We start from the raw sequence: 7,362 nt of genomic DNA on the forward strand, positions 1-7,362 counted from the left end.
AACCGGAATGAAATGCGCTCACTTGGTCAAACGATTCATGATGACCCATATTGAATCCACCCTAAGTGCAGTCTTGGGAAGCTTCGTGATAAAATCCATGGTGATGTCTTCCCATTTCCATATGGGAATCTCCAACGGCTGCATCTTGCCGAAAGGTCGCTGATGCTCAGCCTTGACTTTCCTGCAATTCAAGCATCTCTCCACGTACTAGGCCACATACCACTTCATGCAGGGCCACCAATAACCAGGACAAAGATACCTATACATCTTCGTCGCCCCGGGGTGAATGGAGAACTTCGACCTGTGAGCCTCCTCCATTAGAATCTAGCGTACACCGCATTGTCAATGCAAAGCCAACATTCCACGACTATCATAATCGAAGGAATCCACCTAACCCACAATGCGCTCGCTCTTCCGGTGTTATTCCTTCATAGCCTCGGCATGAGCCTCACGAATCCACTCCAACAATGGAGTAATCACAGTCATCCTTAAACATATGTCTCTGATCGGAGCTGTGACCGTCTTACGGCTTAAAGCATTGGCCTTCCCCATGTGATAAATGATCTTGAAATCATAATCCTTCACCACATCCAACCATCGACACCGCCTCATATTCATATTCGGCTGATCCATCAAATACCTCAAGCTCTTGTGATCCGTGTAAATAGTACAACGGACCCCATAGAGGTAGTGTCACCAAACCTTGATGGAGAAAATCACGGCCCCCAACTCCAAATCATGCGTCGGATAATTCGCATCATGAGGCTTCAGCTGCCTTGAAGCGTAAGCGATCACGCAACCACTCTGCATCAGCACTGCCCCCAAACCTGTGATTGAAGCATCACAATAAAGCACAAAATCATCAACACTCTCAGGCAGGGTCAGAATCGTCGCCTCTCACAACCGTTGTCTCAGAGTCTCAAAATTTGACTATTGCTCAGTCCCCGGGTGAAATGTAACCGTCTTCTTTGTCAATCGGGTCAAAGGAACAAATATCTTGGAGAAATCCTAGATGAATCTCCAATAGCAACTAGACAAACCAAGAAAACTCCTAATCTCCGATGGAGACCTCGGAACCTCCCACTGCATCATGGCTTCAACCTTGGCTGGATCGACCATAATACCCTTCTGGTTGACAAGGTGCCCCAGAAACTGCACCTCGTGCAACTAGAACTCATACATGGAGAACTTTACGAAAAGTCTCTCCCTCCTCAATGTCTCCAACACTTCCCTCAAGTGCTCCTCATGTTGTTCCCGAGTCTCAGAATAAACCAAGATATCATCAATAAATACTATCACAGATCGATACAACATTGATCTGCACACACAGTTCATGAGATCCATGAATGCGGTTGGAGCATTGGTGAGCCCAAAAGGCGTCACCACGAACTCGTAATGGCCATAACGAGTCCGGAAAGTTGTCTTCTGCATATCCTCATACATGACCCACATCTGATGATAACCCGATTGCAAATCAATCCTGGAGAACCAAGATGCACCTTGAAGCTACTAAAAAATATCATCAATTCTCGGAAGTGGATAACGGTTCTTCACTGTTACCTTATTCAACTCCCAGTAGTCAATGCACATACGAGGAGACTTGTCCTTCTTCTTTACAAACATAATCAATCAGTCGAATAAACCCCTTGTCTAACAACTCTTGCAGCTGTGAAGACAACTTCTGCATCTCAGGAGGAGCCAACCGATACGATGCTTTGGCTATCGGAGCTGCACCTAGAACCAGATCAATACTAAACTCCACCTGCTTCTCAGGAAGTACCCCAGGAAAATCCTCTGGGAATATATCCGAGAAATCCCGCACAATCGGCACATCATCCACTATTGCCTTAACCTTATCCCGATTATCTGTAATATAGATAACCCGGGTAACCCTACTAAAGATAGCATATGGCCCTCACTGCAAAACACAAAATCGGCCCATGCTGCGGTCTCTCCCCATAAATCACCAACTCCCCCCCACTCGGGGTCCGAACCTGAACTAATTGTTGCTCACAGTCGATCACTACCCCATTAGGGCTCAACCAATCCATGCCCACGATAACCTTGTTCCCACGCAGAGGAATAAGAACCAAATCAACCGGATACTGCTCACTGAATAACCGGATAGTACAACCCCGATGAACCCTCGCAACCCGAACAGACCTATCATCGACAATCTTGACATCTAAAGGACAATCCAGCTCCCCCTGAGCTCCAACAAATCTCTTGCTCAGCGCAAGCAATACAAACAATCGGGTAGCCCCCGAATCAAATAATACCAAAGCAGAGACATCGTTAACAAGGAACAATCCTAAAATAAAACACATAAACATAAGCAAGCAATTCAGTATAAATAAAGAGATAAGGAGCAGATACATACTCGCCACCACATCGGGAGATGCATGCGCCTCCTCTGCCATCAGTTGGAAAGCCCTACTCTTCGTCGCAAGCGCATCTGCTCGGCCATAGCGGCCGTCAGTAATTCGAAGAGTTGCAGGATCGGGTGCTGACACTGGTCCTACTGCAACCAAACTCGGACAATGGGCCTTATTGTGAACCCTATGATTGCAATGGAAGCAAATCATATCAGATACTAGGGTGATGGTGGTGGTAGCACTATAATCCCTGCTAATAAGCAACCAGAACCACCCACCCTGCACGTCCCTCGTGCGACCTGCCGCACTTGCCGCCGCGTCCTTGGCCCAACTGTCCCTTTCCTCTTGAATCAGTAACCTTGGGCCTCTTGTCCGAACCCTCAGCACTCGACACAAAATCTGGCTTTCTCTTATTCTCCATCTCCAAATCAATATCCCTCTCCCTAGCCCGTGCTGTCATATCCTCCATCGTCTTGCAGTTGGATCGGCTCACAAACTGCCGAATGTCACTCCTCAAGATCTCATGATACCAGGCCTTCTTCATCTCCTTATCCGCCACAAACTATGGAACCAGAAGTGCCCTCTCTCGAAACATTGTGGTGATCTCAACCACCGTATCCGTAGTCTGGCGGAGATCCTGAAACTCTCGTGCCAATTGTTGCACCTCAATCACCGGTGCAAACTCAGCTCATAACCTAGTCGAGAAATTATCCTGGGTCATCACATCAACAACATCATCACCCACCGTATGTCCTACATCCCCCACCAGTCTCGTTCCCTGTCCTTCAAAAGATAGGAAGCTAGTATGACCTTATCTCCATCGGAACAACGACTGGTGCGGAAGGCGTTAGCAACATCCGTTAACCACCTTTTGCTTGCTATTGGGTCCCTTACCACATGATAATCTATAGCTCCACATGCCCGAAACTCCCTGAAGGTCAAATAACGCATCCCAACCAAGGCCACAATCTTTGCGCGAAAGGCGCTCAACCGCTCATCTAGAATCTCCAGAATACCCTCCTTGATTGTGCCAAAGATCACATGAGTATGCTCAAGGATACTGCACGTAATCTCAGTTGAACTCCCTCGTCTGCTCATATAACTACCCGACTCTAGATCCTGAGCTCGAGCCCTCTCCACCACCAGAACTGCCAACAGGTCTGCCTCACAATGTCACCATACTGAAAATAGACCAGACAAACCATCAGAATGCGCATCAAAATATATACATCAAGGGATCACAAACTCACAAGCTTCCTAGTTTCATCGCAACTCTCTCTGAATCGAGTATGAATCCTCTGCTTCCGGTAGTATGGGCACATACTACCTTCTACATTTATCGTACTTTCCTCAATGAGTGCCTTGACTCCACCAAGTCACCTATATTCATACATATTTCCTTCACATATAAGGCTCCCAACACTAGATCTTATCATAGGTTTTCCTAGGGCAAATTCCACACCACTCTCCGCCATCAGTTGTAGAAGGAACTCCCGCTAACTTCCTTTAACCATATCATGAATACAATTACATATTTCCAAAACCAAATAATTCTTCAAATGAAAGGTCTCACACTTCAACGGTTGAACTCATACAAGAGCTGCACAATAGAGTTAAAACCCAGCCTTTCTAAAATTATTTAATTCTCATAATATGTAACTTAGCATATTCTATTACTAGTTAGCCAAATCTAGTTAGAACTCTTATAAAACATAAGTCAAGCATCATTCGGGCATCAACTAACCAAAAATAAGAATCGCCTAATCAGGTCATCCTACCACTGACTGATCAGTACTAGCATGCAAGACTGTGAGCTCATACAATAGACATACAAGACATCTCTCCTAGCATTCTATCATGCAAAAACTGAGCATATCCTTAGCCCTAACTAGCGTTCGATTCACAGATTCACAGATAAAAGCGTATCACATAACATGTATGGGTATTTTGGGAAAACTTACTTGAGCTCGGTCAATTGCATACACAACATCCTTCTTCTTTTATTAAAACTCTTTTTATAAAAAAATTTCTTTTTGAAAATTCTACCAAACCATCAGTTTGAGTCTATACACACCCAAGAGTGTGTCCGAATCCCTCAAACTAACGCTCTGATACCAACTTGTAACGTCCCAAAATATGACCCAAAAAAATCATTTTTAATTTAGATAAAACAATATTCCATAATCATCATCAATACAATCCAAGTGAAAATAAGTGTATTAAACGTCATATCAATTAGATCATATCACAAAAGCGGAACTACACGGTATGTGCAATGCATTCATCCTGAGCTCTTCCCTCTGGAACTAGAAGTACCTGAAACATAAACTGAAAACCGTAAGCACAAATCTTAGTGACTTCCCCAATATAGCACATACAAAACATATAACACATAGCGGGCCCCGCCCAATAATATAATGGGCCCCGCCCTAACTCGCATAACGGGCCCTGCCCATATACAATTCATACTACATAGCAAGTAATAGCATACTGGATAATCATCGGGTCCCGCCCAATAAGCATTCAAGTACGTACACATACTAGTGTCACACAAACAATGAGTATTCTAACATAACAGATCATGGGTAGGCTTTAATGCCTCCGACTCGCTAAACATGGCGAGGAAACTCATCTCACACTGTTGAATCACACTGAAAATCCCTGGTTGTTTTCCGGACAAATCCTCGAGCTATCAATACAAAATAACACCCAATTAACACTTGGGTTCCAATCCATATCCAACAATCCATACTTGGGGTAAAAATACCAATTTCCCCCTCACCTAGTTTGGTCCAAGACTAAGGCCCAAACCCATATTCCAAAGGCCCAAATCAATTAATCATCCAAGGCCCACTTATGGCCCAACTTTCCAAACTGGGCCTAAACCCTCACCTGGGTCTTACGCTAAAGCCCAATAATTAATTCTAGTCCAAAACACTCGTTTTCAGATGGCCCAACATGATACCATGCATCAAAGCCCAAAGGTGGCCCATCTGAGTCATTCAAACCCCTCACCTTATCAGCCTCATTTCCTTTTTGAGCTAACCTCGAAACCCTAATTCATTTGTCAAAGAGATTGAGATTGTGTGTGTATTTTGTGTGTGTGTGTGATGCTTATTGAAGAATAATAAGGCTTGAGGAAAAGCATTGGACAAGAAGGAGCTTGTAGATCTAGAGGTTGTTCACCATTTCTAGCTAATTGGAGGTATAAAGTTTGAAACTTGTTCATTCTATGTCTAGATCTAAGCTCGGGGGAGAATTTAGCATATTTTGGTCTCATAGACGGACTTTTATGAGTAAATGCTACTCCTGATGTTATGAGACATCCCTTTTATTGTTTTAAGGTCCATTGAGCCATAAAGCTTGTATCTTGGTGGTTTTACATCAACCATGCATGAGTTAGTGACCACTTAATGGAAGTAGAGTGTTAAATCCATGACTTGTATCCCATTAATACATGCAAAGGGATAAAGTTGCCAACTTTATTGTTTAGGACATCTTAAGGGGGTAGATTTGAAGTTGGACGTTAGGTCTTAACTGATTAAGATCTTAAAAAAGGAAAGTGGCTAACTGAGGCGTACGCAGGGCGTACACAGTTGTACGTTGAGCGTATGCACTTGGGGTCCAATCCAATGAAGCATCCGAGTACGCCGGGCATACTCAGGGTACGCGTAGTGTACTCACGTAAGGGCGTTTTAGGCTTTTAGTTTAGGGTTATCTTGGGTTTTAGGGTTTTGGGCCCTTTTGGACCATAATTTATTAAGAGTTGGGCCTTATGGATCTGGGCCCATTTTGGACTTGGAATGCCTTTTTGGACTTTTGGGCTTGGGTATGTTAGGCCTAATAAAGGGAGGGAAAAGCAGTCTTTTTTCCCTTAAAGCCGAGATTTAGGGTTTGGACTCTTGGGTTGGGTTATTGACCTAATTTTTAACTAGGGTTTATTACTTGTGATTTAGTGAGAGGATTTCACGAGTCAACAACTCGAGTGTGATTTGATATGTTCAGTCTGAGGTGAGTTTCCTTCGCTTTACTAGTGAGTTGAAGGCACCAATGTCGGCCCATTAGACTATGTTGGTAGGATGATGATTATCTTCGTGACAATTTCCTGTATTGCCTGCCTATGCTTATTGTCTTTATGAATCTTATTGTTATAATTATGTGTTAGCTGTATGGATGAAATAGAACCGATACCGGTTAAAAGAGACCGAATGGGTTGAAATATATCTAGTACCGATTAAAAGAGACCGAAGGGGTTGAAATAGACCCAATACCGGTTAAAAGATACCGAAAGGGTTGAAACATACCCAATACCGGTTGAAAGACACCGAAGAGGTTGAAATAAACCCAATATTGCTTTGACTGTCATACAAACACATTTTTATGTGAAAATATGTTGTTTTGTATAAATATGATTTTATAAAGAAAAAGCATATTCGAAACAAAATTTTGAGAAAAAAGTTGTAATAAAATTTAAAGTTAAGATGAATTCATAACAAAATTCTGAAATTTGGTCGTAAAAGGTAAATTTTGGACCAAATTTGTAATAAAATTTAAATTCTAGACCAGAAGTTTAAATTTTGGACCAAATTTGTTATAAAATTTGAAATATAGGTCAAAAGTGTAAGTTTTAAAAGTTGGATGATTTGTTAACCAGGTAAAATAATCAAATTGAATATAATTATCGATTTTTGAGACTTAATTGAATAAAAAATATATAAGAACTAGATTTATTATGAGCCCAATATATAAATTTTTTATATTTTTCCAAAAAAAGTTAGTTCAAAACGATAAAAACTGTAAAACTTAATCGTGTACATTGATATTTTTTCTTTATTTTAAAAGCACATGTTGAAAATCTATCATAAAACTTCTTATTAGTAATGAAATAAAAGATTCCATTATAAATTGATTATATGCAATTATGGGCTTAAGGGTTTTGTAGCAAACTAAACAATTTTGAAACCAATTTTGATTCGACCACATTTAA

This window comes from Lactuca serriola, chromosome 9, assembly GCF_051521515.1.
Source record: "Lactuca serriola cultivar US96UC23 chromosome 9, Lser_US96UC23_V15, whole genome shotgun sequence".
NCBI lineage: Eukaryota > Viridiplantae > Streptophyta > Magnoliopsida > Asterales > Asteraceae > Lactuca > Lactuca serriola.